The sequence below is a fragment of the Ambystoma mexicanum genome, chromosome 1q (genome assembly GCF_040938575.1).
Source record: "Ambystoma mexicanum isolate Mex_15411 chromosome 1q, UKY_AmexF1_1, whole genome shotgun sequence".
Lineage (NCBI taxonomy): Eukaryota > Metazoa > Chordata > Amphibia > Caudata > Ambystomatidae > Ambystoma > Ambystoma mexicanum.
This window is the reverse complement of record NC_090922.1, coordinates 283,339,525-283,356,417: the sequence shown is the minus strand read 5'-3', so window position 1 is coordinate 283,356,417 and position 16,893 is coordinate 283,339,525.

Genomic DNA, 16,893 nt, shown 5'->3' with positions numbered 1-16,893 from the left:
TGACTACGAAGAGCTCTTTGGAGGAAAACACATTATCGTTTTCAGAGAAGTTCTTCAATTGACACCAGTGAAAGGTGAACCTATTTTTAAAACCTCAGGACACAAACTCTGCCTTATAACTGTTGGCAACATAGGGAAAGTTAACCCTTGGCAACATTTCCAATACAGAGAATTAAAAGAAAACATGCGCCAGTCTGCAGACCTCACCTACGCTAACATTTTAAAAAGTATTAGAGTTGGTGTACTCAAGAAGCACAAGCAATATTAAAAATGCGGCACATCCATGCACTCTATGGCCATAACTCATGTGCTACTGATGTCAATTGTATGTCCTTGATGCCAACTCTTGCAAGCTGTTCCAAATTCAATGAAACAATGTTGAAAAAAGAAATGCAACCAATAATTGAAATTTGCTTCACAGACAAACTGGACACACATGGTATGACACTACCCTTGTGTCAACAAGCCACAAAAAGACTAAGGGCCTCATTACACGGTAGGCGGAGGACCAAGGTGCTATTAGCACCTTGGTCCTTGCCGGTAAAATACCGGCACCACCTTGGAGGAAAGGGGAATTACCGCCCTATTCCAAGGTTGGCGGGGCGGTAATTCCCCCTTCCCCCATTGCCCTTCCACATTCCCATTTTTGCCCCATAGGGCTCTATGGGAATGGGGAAGGTGCTAATTATGGTGCCGCAAATTGCGGTACCATAATTAGCACCCTGGTCCCTTTGCGGGTTGGTTTTTAACACCTGCTAAATAGCGGGCGTTAAAGTACCAACCCGCAAAGGGACCTCGTAGTAAGGCGGTAAGGGTACCGGTAAACCCTTTCTGCCGTCCGTGTAATGAGGCCCTAAATCCCTTAGAAAACTCTATCTCCTACACAGCTGGTTTGGAGAAATTATTAAAATTATCTTTAAACTTTGAGTAATGCTTAAACATAACCTTGACGTGGAGCAAGGACTAGTTAATGTAGCACATGGTACAGTTGTGGGCTTTCAAACATACCCACGTGACAACAACATTCAACAACATTCAGTTTATCAATATTCTCTTTGACAAACTATCAGAAGTAAAAAAGGATAGGATGCTCAACAGCTCGATTCCTTCTTTTCAAAGACATGTATGCACGCAGAGAACAATGTTCTCTAACTCTAGCATATGCAGTCACCATTCACAAATCACAAGGTCTTACCCTAGATAAAGCATTGATAGATATTGGGAACACAGTCTTTAAAGAAGGCATGAGCTACATAACACTATGACGCTTACATACACTTGACGATCTATTTCTAATCAACTTTGATGCAAGTAAAGTAAACGCTGATATTCCTTTAATTTTAGAATACAATAGACTATGTTCACTATACACCCCCATCTAAAAACCTATCCTGTTCCACAAAAAGCAAAACGGTGTAAAAGAAAACTACTTCAAACAGAAATGCATCAGGATCTCACTGCAAATCCTCCAAAGAGAGTAAAAGAAGCTAATACTTCATCAATTACTACAACCAAAGAAGAATCTACTACTCAAAGGGACTTCTTCAAATAAGCAACACATACTCCGAAGAAATGGCTTCGACACAGAACTATCTGGTCCATTCAAATGTATAACTGGTGTAAATTGCTACGCAAATGTATATTTCAATTGCCACCAATTGTTGACAACATTTACTTACACAATACAGACCAATTGTGTAAGTAAAAATGAGTTCTTCATAGAAATGCAAGTAACAAGCCGGACAACACATACAGTGTTCATGCAATAAGACACAAATTGGACTACTGTGCTGGAATGGTGAAATTCACTATAAACTCACAAGAAGATCCACAAGGATTTCTAATGTACTTACTACAAGTACTGGAAAACAAAAACATATCTATAAATGAAATCTTCTAGATTTCATACATGTGGAAACATACATGCACTCTCTGCAACAATATGGCACAGGAACAAATCCCTAATGAACGCTTTGTCTATGTATCCATATCTAACTGTGAATCTGTTCCATTTCAGCAACTTGTACAAAATGCTAACCATGGCAGATTATGTAATACCTGCAATTCAGATAATCGCTCCACCTTACAAATAAAAACACATGCTGAATACGTAATATTATTGCTTCTATGTTACAATGCAGATGGTACCAAAAACAATTGCACGCTGACTGGATTCACACATGGTCAAGTATCACTTTGTAAGAAAACCTTCACAACAATAGGTATAATCTACCACGCAGGAGCCACAACCTATGCAGGTCACTACATTGCATATATAAAAAAGAACTGTGGATGGTTTGAATTTAATGATAGTACCATTACTCTAAAGCAGATATTATCAGCAAATCATATAAACGCTTATTTAATCTTCTTAAAACCAAAATTTAATAATTAATCTGTACATAAACATTTACAAAACTTCAATTAGAAAACTATAAACAGTTAGAATACTCCAACAGGTATCTAACTGCCCCAAGATTCTGCAACAACCAAACAAATAAATCAATACCACTAAATTATAAGAAGAAATAAACAGTTAGAATACACCAACAGTTATCTAACTGCCCCAAGAATCTGCAACAACCCAACAGATAGATTAGCAATTTGAGAATATAAATAAAAAAATATAATTAGTTACAATTCGACAACAGGTATCTAACAATCTGCAACACGCCAACAGATAGGACATTAGCCAGAAATAACAAGTAAACACTGAAAACAAAGACATAGATGTACTGTACCATAACAAAAAAAGTTTTTTTTAATCAAACATGCATTTTTTTCCCACAGACCAAATGATTTAAGAAACAAACACAGAAACTGAGCAAATTGCACAGTACACTGGTTTGTATACTACTAAATATGAGGGTCTATTATGCAACGTAATAAATCTTTATAAACTACCTACACTAACATGATCTTTTCTTTTATCACAGAAATTGAAAAAGAATATCTGCTCCAGTTACTCAAGTCATGAAAAAAATATATCCAATCACAAAAAATCAAACAGTAAGTATATTATAATAGAATTCATAAATACTGCTCCATAACACAACCATTGAAGCAAACATCTAACCATACACCACAATACAAAATGTTTACTTCCATGGATATGTTATACTGCAGTGCGTGTTACCAAACTCTACAATCTTAATGACATGACGTAACCAAAACTTCACATACAAACTATACAAATCAAACAGTACACAAACTCTAGATTTGTAAATATTTGATAGATGTTTGATTCTATGGGTGTGATCTATGGGTGTGATATACTGCGGTGGTTGTGGCCAGGGCCTAGAGTCTTGGGTGCATGACCTATGGCCTTCGGCCATAAACCTTCTGATCCTTAACACCATCAAGGCCAAAGTGAAGGGAGGTGCCCCAAACGTCCACATGGCCATGATTGACTTATCGCAGGCCTTCGATACAGTGGACGGAGACAAACTATGGTCCAAACTAGCAAATTGGGAATGTCCAGAGCCGATTCTCGACCCAATCAAGGTCCTGCACATGAAAACATCACTCCGAGTTCGACTAAGCCAACAGGGAACCCTATCAGACAGGATTTACACAAAAAGAGGCGTCAAACAAGGCTGCCCGCTGGCACCTGCACTTTTCATAGCTTTTATCAGCGACTTTCAAACAACAGAAGATCAGGTGCAAGCCTTCCCTCCGATGCTGGGAGAAGTAAACATATCAAGACTGTGGTATGCGGATGACTTGATCCTACAGGATCAAACGGCCATTGGCCTCCAAAGATAGATTGCCAACCTATCCACATATGTGGAACATAACAACCTAAAGATCAACTCAAAGAAAACCAAAATCATTTCTTTCTGCAAAACCACTAAAGAATCACAGACGGCACACTCATGGTATCTGAACAAGTCAAAAATCGAATCAGTGAAAGAATTCAAATACCTGGGTGTTGTGATTGACAACACATTGAAAGATAACTCCCTCTTGAACTCTCTGTGGGAAAAAATCTGAAGCCTAACAGCCCAAACTCGTGCTGTAGATAACAAATTTGGAAAATTCCCGTGGTCACCAGCGCTCCAGTTTTACAAATCCAAAGTAATACCAGCACTAACCTACGGAATGGCGGCGAATCTGAACCTACCACCGGAAACCTGGACTAAGCTCGAAGGTTACCTATGGAAGTCAGTCCTGGCTTTGCCAAAATCTGCACCTATGCCAGCCATACGACATGACTTAGGCTTACCATCTGTAGCCTCAGTGGTAACCCAAAGTGCTGTACAGCTGTACAGGAAAATTCTGTCTCCCAGCTCGCCGCTGATTTTTCGACTCATGGAAACCGAAATCTCCAAGGGAACCTGTAAACCTATACTAGAATGGGTCAAAAAAATACACGAAAAACTGGACGAAGTGGCATGCTCAACTGAAATGCTCCTAAGTAATCCTGGGAGAGTAAAGAGGAAATTGGAAAACCAGGACTACATCAACACCAGTGAAAGGATCCTGCAGTACAAATCCCTAGAGCACCTTCCTCCTACCCACAATCATCCGAGGGTCCCTTTAAAATACTGCGAGAGATTCCCAGAGAAGAAGCTGAGGAAAATGTTTATGAGAGCGTGACTAAATTTACTGAACACAAAGGAAATCTTGGCTTCACGAGCTTGTGTCCCTGATTCCCACTGTCGCCTATGTGAAGATACAGTTCAAGCTGAAACGATCTACCATCTTCTTATATCGTGCCCAGCCTTAGAAGCAGAAAGGCAAAAATACTTGGCACCACTTACATCAGATGAAACTACACTGGACGAAGAAACTCGTTGGTATCGGCTAATCGCAGGAGACTCCCCCAGATGGTGCAGGATGACAGCTAAATTCTTGGACGTTGCACTCAGAAGGGCCAATACTCCTGTCCCAAGTGCCCTACCAGCATGCATGGAATAGAAGTGCTTGCGAGCTTGACAGGGAGTCTGCTCGCCGGACAAAAGTGGTGTCCCAAGTTGGAAGATGGATTTTCGATTTTTTTAAAAACCAAAGAGGTTAAAACAAATAAATTAAAAAGAAAAAAAAAGAAAAAAATATCTCTCTCTCAATACATATATATATATATATATATATATATATATATATATATATATATATATATATATATCTTTGCTTAACCCCCTTTCAACATTTTGCCATGCAGCAGTTGCACTCTTTCTTCATGTCGCACACTAATGCCCGGGTGAGCAGCTCTATATGAACAACTGCAACTTAACATAGCATATCAATTTGTTTGCATTTTTTTTAAGATTGTGTTGTTGAGATAAGAACACTGACAAAAGTATGTTTTCATAACACTAAACACTGGGGGTGAACACATAGTAATTATGGACAGAGCTCTGCTTGTGGGCTGAAATAAGATGTCATCTATTGCAATACTGAAACAAAGAATGATACAAACAACTAAATATGACCACTGGATGTGCAGTTGTATAGGTTGAAAGGGACCAGGCAAGAATATCAGGTATGAATTCTGGGTGGGTTCACCTTCTTAAGTTTCATGTTTCATTACGATCAGGATACCGTCCATTGAGGAGAACACCCACTCCAAGGACACACCATCACATCCAACTCCAGAGTGCAACTGACGCCCATGGAGCATTTACTCGGGCACCACTAGCAACATTCCACTCTAGATCATATGTCTGTACCACTCACTCGGCTTGTCACAGTCACAGATTACAGCACATCCCTCCATCATATACCCACATAGGCAGGACACAACACCTTCCTCCTTCACTTGAGGCACAACAATTAATGCCCAAAATCATGCCGATACCATTCAAATTACAAGAAATCCGGTCATGGTGACACCATTTGTTTTCCATATGTGATATCTTGATGACTTCCCTTTATAACGGGTACCCACATTGTGGTGAAAAATCGTTCTATACCTACAGTACCATTGCCGCTGCTGTGACAAATTTGTTTCAAGATGATTGCTCTGGCCTACATTTCAATAACTCCAAATGAGTATGGTGGCATATGACAATCAATAATTAAAAACTAATCTTGAGGCTTTGCCTTACTCACTCTCATATCATCAAAACTAGAAGGGATCGGAAAACAAGCATTCTATCTTGTTACCGCTACTCGGTCGGGAGCTATTAGTGCTGGATCACAAGTAGCGATACAGCGTTACGTTCCCATTTCCCAATGGGAGCGCTTTTACCACTGGTGGTAATTGTGCCAGTGGTAATAGCACTGAAAACAGGCAGTATGGGGACAGTTTTACCTCCAGCAAAAGCTACAGATAAAACTCCCACTTATCGCCTGACTCATGATTGGGAAACATTTAAATGTTGTGGTAATAGTGTTACCACCGCAATTAAGGGCTAATGTTTTTTCTGACTTTTATAGGGGCAAGCAATTATTTTGCTGGTTATAATTGCAACCCCAGAGCAAATCAATATTTCAATGTGCTTTAGTTTTAGTTTTATTTAGCACCAGATTCATAAAGTCAGTACCGTGAAAACAAGGAGGCATAACAGATGTGTTAACACACACGACGAGAGCTACATTAATGACTTTTACGATGCCACTCCCCAAAGTGCTCAATGTTGGGATCAGGCCCTTTACTCTTAGGTTCCCCAGGCAGCTAAAACCCTGGTTTGTGGCAGCTTTCGATCAGTTTAAGGGAGGCCAGGGTCCCTCAATTGGAGCATGGTTTCTGTGGAATACATATGTGGCCACATCTAATCATACCTGACAGGCTGTAATTTCACATCATGCTGGTGACCCACAACTAGTTCAGGCCAGTGTAACAGGGATGTTTGTGGTGAATCAACAACCTAGCATTCTTTCAAAGAAGAAGATACCAATTTATAATTGCTGCAGACGTCACTGGTTGGCTAGCCTCCAAAAGGTTTGAATGGATATATCTTAGTAACAGACACTCGATTCCCAATCCATAAACCGAATCCCCAAATTATGGCAGGCCATATTCTTTGCTTTTCAATGGGTGAAAGGCTTTAACAACAAAAAGGCAAAGTGAGAAATCCCTACAAGACTTGCTGGGGACTGCAAACAGCAACAAAAGAGGAACTAGTGCTAATCCTTCATATATTTGTTGGAACAGGTGGGATAAACTACAACAGCCACCAGCTTCCATGCTCACTAGCCTCTGTTATAGACATGACCAAACTGTTAGGAGGAAGGACCAGTGAGAACCAAGTTGTCCTGCAGCTGTCAGTGGTGGTCACCTATCGCTCAGAATACTGCACTGCCCCCATGTAGTAGCCTTTCCTTGTCGTTCTTTCAAGGTTTGACCTAGTGTCACCAGAACAACATATAAAAATGACCAGAAGCTCAGGTCTGTACACCAGTGACTTGGACTGTACGTGTGGGCCTCTCAGCATCTCTAGTTCCTTCCTGGGCCACTTCCTATTCTCCACAGCAGTTTGGAATCCACAGTTTCTGGCTTAAAACCCTGCCTCATGCCAACACTCTTCCTGGATATGGTATCCAGTATGTGTGTCAGCCATCGAACCTGGAACCCAAGTGTTTGACTACTCTGGTCTGAACCTCAAAAGAATTATATGGCCATACGTTACCTCCAAAACATATGGCAGTTCGCCACAACAAACCAAACAGTTTTTTTTGCAAGCTACCCTCTGCATTGTTCTGGATGATTTTGCCCTATGCTGTTTTTGCCGTTTGCTGTGCTTTTGGACATCTGATCATCACAAGGGAAGAAGAAACATGGCCATGAGGGGTAAGTATGTCAAAAGTATGGAGTTGGCAGGGACCCTGGCTGCCTACAGCACCATCCATTCAAAACTTTCACTGTGCTTGCAGAATTAAAAAAAATAATCAATCAGCTATCACATGCGGTGATCCTTGGTTCCTGCACTTAGCCAACATAGAGATTACTTAAAATGCCCAGCATAACAACTATGCATGTGTGTTTTTATTCGGAAATAGTGCTTACAAATTGGCAACCACATTTACATCTTAGTTTCAAAATAATGCATTTCATTTCCCCTTTTCAAGTTGAAATATTATTGAAACTTGTTACACTGAGACCTCACTATTAGCTGTGTTGGGTATTTCGTGTAGATTTGGGGCCTAGCGGTATTGTCTTACTGCCAAAAATAAAAATTATTTAGCAATAATCACTCCTTGCATTCAGATGGGGTTTGGTATTATAGTGGTATAGTGGCTATGCATTATTTCAGTACACATTTAGTTGGTGTGCATTTTGTTGGTGGTATTTTTAGGAAGCATAATTTCTTTGTTTTATTTGTGGCCCCAATATCCAGAACCCCTTTTTCCTTGCTTAGTCAATTTGTGTGATCAAAAGAGAGACCTCAGGTCTACATTTTATGGAAACCACAATTTTCACATACAGTATTCACAACCCCTGTGATATTATCACTAATTTATTTACATTAGTGAAACTATTTCCAGAGGCCTCTCTCTCTGCTGATTCATGTACGCCCAGCGGATTGTGTTCCACTCAGAAGCCACACCCACACATATACACTGAGTGGATTCACGCACACAGCCATTTATAATTGCTCATAACATAACTTTTTCCACATAGGATGCTTGGCATATATTACCTAACAACCTCCCCTTTTATCATGTGATATGGGCTAAATGCACCAGAGAAAAACAGCAGCAACAAAAAAAACCTTTAGACAGGTTGTGGTTTATACCAGTTTCATTTCAAAAATCATACATTACCAGCTTTGCGAGGCAGTCTTTTCTAGAATAAACAGAAGAGAGACAATTGCAAAATACAAGGCATTTCATTAAATCCTTTGCAACAATAAAAAGAACAGTGCATCAGTGGACTTGCATTTAGATGGCAATATTAGAATGTGTCATTTAAACACAGTGATTCTTCAAAAGAAGCTGTCGCTACGCTGCCTGCCTGAAATAGACTTTATGCACACACCGCTCCTTCACTTTGTATGAGATAATTACCAGCAATTTGTAGCTGTTCAGCACGTGAAATCTCTGGGCTGGTCACTTTCGATAAGTGGCTCAGGGCTCTGTTTTTAGAGCACTCGGCGAGGACATGCAGTTCCAATCTGCAATCTTTTGTCCTCAAGACAGTGCTTATTGACTGGAATCCCCAGTCCCCGAAGGTCAGCAGTGCACTGAAGCGACACCTCTCAGCCAGGCAACCCCACAGCAACTCCAGCCAAGTCTTCCCTGAAGCTCTGCAAAATGTACACTGCCTTTTCTCTCCCCGAGATGCAGCAAGAAACCTCTGTTACAGCCTCTAATGTGACATAAATCCAATAAAAATCCATCATGTCATACCCTCCTTCTTCAAACAATAGCTCACTTTTACAGTAAGAAACTGTATCAACTAATTTCCTGCTATTCACATTTTTTGCTTCCTGCAAAGACCGTGGACAGAGCAAAGAGAGAAGAAAAAAAAATCTGCACACCCGTTTAAAATGAGTCTCAGCCTGTCTCATTTTGCACATGGAGAACACATTACAATATTAAGAAATTAAAATCGTGTTAGTATTTGTTAATTACATTAGTTAATTAGTATCTAATGTGTCTCCTGCAATAGAGGCATTTCAGGTGAGAAAAGAAAAAACAATAAAAAAAAATGGTGTGCTTTTAAATGTGAAAAATGGTTTGTTTTTGACCTGTGTAGCCTGTCTTCATTTACACATCCATATGTTACACTGGGAATACATGGCTTGCTGTACCGCATTATAGCAATACATTGATCCCATGCAGTGGCGCTGCACTCCAAAAACAAGCTAAATAATACTACAGCTGTATAATTTGCTACTACGGTACATTCTGGTCAATTCCTCCAGCAAACACATGCCCTCTTGATCACCTTAATGAATTTGCTGCCTTATTGACGACAAGTCCATTATTGGAAGAATGGTTCATTAGAGTCAGACTTGGCCCTTAATTTACTGAATCCGGTATATGTCACACAGCTCCTGTGGAAACCTAAGAAAGATGTTTTTGAATAAACATTTTCTAGTACCGCTACAACTACTACTGAGTCAGATCTATCTGATCTAAAAAGTTAAATACAACCTATATCAAATATGCTTTTTTGGAACAATGTTTGAAAATGCACATATCACAACAGCTTCAGATAGATTATGTAAACTCCAGCAACCTAGTGGATGATGCCGACCTGATAGAGGAACAGAATAAGCAATAACAGTCATCCTGAACGATTTGAAACTACTGGCAAAAGATGTTGCATTCATGGCTGCTCTGTTTACCCTTTGGGGAACAGCAACTTATTATATACTCATCTGCAAATCCTATTCAACAGCCTGGTCATGGCAACTTCCCTTTGTTCTCCTTAATGCCTAAAGAAATTGAAGTGCAAATCGTAGGACACTAATCTAAATGGCCATGATTAAATGTGTATAGGGGGAAATAGGCAACATGATTTATATTATCTCATAACGTATGCATTATACGTCGGCTAAGTATTAGACATTGGTTTACAGCATGAATTTATCTGTCAATGTCTTGGTCAAACCTGAGCTAAACATTTTGCTTAATTTCCCAGCAGTCAGTAAGTAATTCGATGTTTTGCTCACTGTCTTTGTTAGAATGTTGGTTGGGTACTGTAATCAATTCCTCAGCATCCACCAGATTCTCTCTCATTGTGTTGGTTAGACATTGGCACAGTACTGGACTTTGTTCCGCAGCATGTACCTAGTGATGTCCATTTCCTCTAGGGCTCTTCCTGACCCCTGCTCTCATCTTTCCAACATCTCTAATTCCTCATGACGCCACACTTTTCTTCTATTTGCTGCAAAAACACCTTTGGCCTCCTGTCATCATCCTTTAGCATCCAAAAGAGCTCCTCTCACTACTACATTTTGGTATCCTCTCCGATTTCAAAGTTTAGATGCAGTATTAAGAGTTGTCACTTCTCACCCTTATGGCAGCTGTCGCCACCTGTGCTTCTCTGCAGCTATATCCCCTTCTCAGTACTCACCTGTGTCATCACGTAATCAGGATTTGTTGCTGATAAACTTTGTCTCGCTGTGTGCCACCTTCCCTGAAAGAAACTGTGTTCATCAAAGTGCTAGTTTTACATCATTCTTATTCCTGCTAGTTCCTTTCTGAAAAGCACACCAGTCTTAAGGTGCAATACTGTGATGACTGTCATAGACAAAACCTGTGGAACTTAGTTGTGTAACATGTCCTTCATAGGCAATTCATCAAAGTGGCTTGTTTGGCTTGATCAAGGTATTGTTTTATAAGTCTAACTTAACATCAATGGCAAATCTGTAGATCTCATCAGAAGCTTTTTATTTGATTCAACCATTCTTGTTGAGAGATAATGTTGACTAACCACCTGCTGCCAACTATTGTCTTCCTTTTGAATGCATTCTCTGAGTGTGGGGTGTCTGCAACCCATGGCTATCCAAATGTTTGGGACTACAACTCCCATACCATTGACAATGCTGTCTAAAGTTGATGGAAATGATAGTCCAAAACAACTTGAGAGCCAACGTTTTCACACCTCTGGCATTCCGTAATTGCCTGCCTCTTCGAAGGTGACAAAGTGCCACCTGTGAACACAGTCTAACACTGCTCTAAAATGGTGCCTGCGTCATAACTATATAGCCTAATGTCAGATGGAATCTTTTGTCTCAGCAATGCTACCTCGACTTATAAAATGTATAACAATATTTGTCCCTTATTATGTGGGGCTGAAGTGTCAACTGTGTGGCATAACTAATTGTCTGAAGAACACATGTTCATCAGATAATGAAGTCATTAAGACAAAGGCCCTGATTCACAGAGTGTTTTCCAATGGGGTTTTGCCATTATAAAACACTTCTCTGAACTAGGCCCAAAGTTTCAGAACAGTGAATGACATAACACACTATACAAGCAGAAGCAAACATGCATGGGTGCTCACATGCATGCATGCAGTCATGTGTATGCACACACACAAACTGAATTAGCATTGCATAGATCCTCTGGCAGAAAGTTTAAAAGAAAGCAGACGTGTATAGGAGGAAGGAAACACACTAGAAGAACAGGTGGTGTAGACATTAGTGATACGTCAAAAGTACATCAGGCCAAAAAACAAACAAGATTAGGAAGACAAAACGATTTGCAGAAACTGTGCATAGCATTGTCCTAACTCTTATAGCAGTGTCTGATGGCAAAGTGCCAGATAGGAACGTTGCCACATTGGGTTTTGCCATATAACATCTCTGTTACCAGAGTGATATCGAGACACTCTCAGTGGTCAAAGTGGGCGGGCGCGGTCAGAAGTGGTGCTCCCATACTTTTTATTTTTAAGTTTCACAGTTCCTATACTTTTATTTTAAAAATAATGGAATGGTTTAGTTGTAAAATAAAAGTGTAGGAAGAAGTTGGGGCTTGCACATCAGTGCACTGCCATGTACATTGCCATAAATAGCAGGTGTTTTTCTTTGGGTGTTTGGATTGCGTGTGGGAGGGGTTACAGAGATGGTGAGGGGCAGACCAGCAGGGAACATAGTTCCACTACTTCTTTTCGTACACTTCGACCACTGGACACTCTGCTAGATAATGGCTTTGCCAAATGTAGATTTTGACACTGTGATATTGTGCTAGATATGGATGTTGCCACATTTATATAGCACCGTTGTCACATTGACTGTTCACCATATAACAACTCTGCTACCTGAAGAGGGAAAATCGAGATCAAACCCATGCCCCCTCACTACCGGCGCATATACAAAAGAACAGCAGGAAGAACAAGGAGCACACTTATTTGAACCAGGCCCCAGCGCACCCATGGGTGACAAATATGCTAAAAGACACCCACTTCACCAACAGTGCAACTTCCATGCTACATTACAATCAATGCAGCAATATCACAATCTACAAACACAAAAATCCCTGTTTAAAGGCTTGCAATGCCTATATGAATTAACATGGTCTAATTGCACAGTGTAAAGCCATGTTTCAGGAAAATTACAGCCAAGTTAATTTCTCTCACTGAACACTAGCTGCAGATGCCTTCACCAATACTCCTCGCAAACCCACGAGCAGCCAAGGTCGCGCAGTCAGATAACATTGCTTTCTGCAGACAAACATTTTTTAATTCTCCAATAATGCGAGTAAGCCACGGAAACCCAGTGTGTTTTTTTCTTTTCTTTCTGGGAAAGAAAGACATTTTTGCAAAGACTCGCACAACATTCCAAACATAATTGTAACAAGAATGGCTCAGCCCTGGACAATGAGCGCTCAGAGCTCAGGTGCGAAATGCTTGCTTCAGCTAAAAACTTATGGGAACAAATTCATAATGCAACAAGCTAGAATTAGGTAATGGTGGGCTGGCACAGCTAAACCAACCCACTGACGCAAAACTCTAATGTCCAATTATCAGGCTCTCTATAAGGGCTACATAGGTAACATATTACTTAGCAGCCAATAACAGGAGGAGATAGGTTTCTGGGAGCTGATCCAATTCTGTGAGGTCAGCCTGCAGTGTGATTACAAAGCTGGCTTGCAAGCCAGCCCCGGGGGAGACGGCACCTGAACTCTCGATGTGCACGATGCTCTGCGTGTTTTTTTCTTTTTTTGCTGCCCAGAAATAAACACAGTTTGGAACATGTGGCTGCCTGCTGGGGTCTCTGTTGCATTTCTGTGGGCCATATGGGAGGCGTTGGGGTCTCCCATAGCTGGTGAGGGTATGGCTGCTGGCCCCCCACAGCCCTGGTGGGGGTCCAGCTTCTCCCCAACATTGTAACATGGGTGAATGAGCACTGCCTGCACAAGCCTTACGTTGAACTGCACTCCCTGCCGCCGACTCAAGGAAGCTGTGGGACCCTCGCCTGCACCTGAAGACCACCGGAAAATGCGTAACCGGCTAAAGGCTTCGGGGGCCACTTGGAAATACCCCGCTTGAGGGCAGGTGAGAGCCCTACAGAAGAAGGGGTCCGTTGAAGCGCCTTGAGGGGGTGTCCAGCAGCAGAGCAAGTGCCAGTGCAGCATAGGAAATGTAAGTTAACCGGCAACATGGGCTTTGAGGGGGGAAATGTTTAAAGTATTATAATGTATTGTTGATCAGTATGTTGCAGAAATGTTAAGTTCTTTTGTTTGGGTAGAAACTGGGGGGAGACATTGTAAATTGGGTGGTCGGTAATTGTACATTGTCGCAAAATTTGGCGCATTGGTGGTGATCGGCACGTGAATTGTTGGGACTGAAGCGCTGGCAGTTGTCCCTTCTTGTGTTTATGGGGATATTGGGTGGGGTAGTGACTCCCCACATATAGAAAGGAGTGCTGCGCTGGTTGGTTCAGATGGCGATTTCATGTACGGGAGTGTGGATTTCCTATGAATTGACGTTGTAGATCAATGAGTAGATGAGGTTCCCTGCTAATTGAGCGTTTTAGTTCAGTGAGTGGATGATGTTTCCCCGCAGGAGGTAGCTAGATTGTTCCCGAGTGCGGAAGATAATTGACTGATTAAGCTCCCCTGGTGAGGGGTGTGTCACACATGAGGCAACGCAGCGTGCGCAGTCCAATTATAAGAGTTTTATTGTGGTTTACCTTGTTCCAGTTGAAACAGGAAGACAGCTGTGGGGATTGTGGGGTTTTTTTTGGGATATTTGTGGGGTTGGAAGCAATGGGTTATTGTTCTGTGCATGCACATTTGCCTGTTCATTTGTATTGTGTTTTAGTTTGGTGACGTCACCTTTAGATTGATACATAGGATACTGATTTTGATGGTGAGGAGATGGTGGTGTGGGTTTGGAAAAGAAGAAGAGGTGACCCAGAGGCGGTGTGTGGAAGACACATGCGCAAGATTATGGGGGTGCGCCGGAGAAGGCAATGGTTTGGTGAAGATGGGCTGCACGTGGAGTGCACTGGCTAAGGTGCTGAACCAAGAAGGCTCATAAAAATATGTTCAATTATCTTCTAACTTTTGCTCCCTGAATAGCGGACTATCGAAATTTTCAAACTGTGGTGAGGTAAAATGTATCACACAATAGAGAAATGACTCCCCTTCACCTGTTGTGTAGCACACAGCTTCCATGCCAAAATAAGTTAGTAAAACAGTGTGCAAAGATTCAAAATTACTGAAGGTAAATAAATGAGAGCATGGCTGCCCATAGGCAGCTTCTCCAGAAGCGTGCAGCAATCGCTAATGACACACATGCATAGCACTTCCACAGGAAAGAAGCTGGGGAAAAAGCACCTGGCTACAGTTGAACGGTGTTCACGAAGGGAAGGGAAGTGGCGAGGCGTCAGCAGACGCTGAACAAGCACGAGCAGAGGGAAGAGGGGACTCGCCCTTCTGCACCTCCGGGAGTGTAATATTTGATGACACGGATGGCAAGCAAGAAATGAATTGCATGAGAGAACTGAAAACAGCAGAAGGACATTTAAACACCACACACACACAATCACAATACACTAAAGAGACCAAACAGGAAGGTGCAGAACAACCCACTAGCAGCACCGGAGGGTGCAAGGGAGGGCTGCGGTGCACGTAAGCAGATTTGAAGGCACAGGTACAGAGGAATTAAATTTAAAGGGAAGATAACGGGGGAGGTGTAAGGAGTAACAATAGCAAAAGAGAGGGGGGAGAAGGAGCACAAAAGCTTGACTGGCCAGTGCACATGGAGGGAGAAGAGAGAGAAGGGAGAGGGACGGTGAAAAGAAAGTGCAGTGCAAAGGGACAGGAAGAGAGCGGGGGAACTGGAATGGGAAGAAAGGGAATGGAGGAGGAAGGATGAGAGGGAGATTATGGGAAAAGAGCGTGGAGAAGGGATAGATGGCAAGGTAATGGGTACAAAAGCAGGAGGATGAACAAGCCATAAAAGTGGTAAGTGAGTGGGTTGCACTGGAATGGGAAAGAAAGGGATTGGAGGAGGAGAGAAGGACTGAACGAGACAGCACAGCCAAACATGATAGAGGATCAGTAAGGGATGGTGCAGCATGCATGGGGTTATGGAAGGGAGGAAGGAAGGATAGCTCGCTAGACATTGACTGTGTGCATTGTAGATTGTGGCAAGAGAAGACGGTTAAAAAAAAAAAAAAAAACGGCAGAGGCAGAGAAAGGCAGATGAGGACAAGTAGGCACCAAATAAATTATTAAAGTATGCAATGGGAGGGGCAGTTAAAAACAGCCTCAACATACACGCAAAAGCATCACAATAGCAGTGTCAACAACCACCACAATATGCACCGCCCATGTGGGGAGGATACATGGGGCAGGACGGGATCATTTCAGCAGACACCACAAGCACCAATGCAGGCACTGTCACCACTACATGTACAGACACAACAAATGACAGCACCACTACCCCAGGACTGACAAGAATCACAACCCAGGGGCACTGCACAGAAGTAAGCACACATACAGCACACTGACACAATAGCAACGGTGCCGGTTACATGACTGGGAGGGGTCTTCCTGATGGGGAACAAACCTTTCAAAGGACATAAATTGACATTATACCCCTAATAGGACAGCCCAAGACACACTTGATTTGACTCACTCTGCCACACACACTCATGCTCCACCTCCCCGACAGAGCGGGCGAGACGCACGCCGACACACACACTCACGCACACTCAATAATGCAGAGGACAATTGCATAGAGGTGGTGATAGGTATCAAAATATTTTCTTTTCTGGGTGACAGTGGGGCGACTAGGCCATGCATTAGGGAAGAGACATTTGTAACATCATGAGCGATGTGGATAGGACCACATTATTAACAGAGAAAGCCATAACTTGTTAAACACCAGACATACACATGTTGAAAGTAAGGAAGATTGTTTAAGTATAATGGGAGTGCACGGTTCAGAGGGGGGTGCATAATGATAGCGCATCACAAGAGAGTACATTTAGCTACATTTTGAGCACACATCTTTCAGCGAGGAGACTGGGCTCATGAATACAC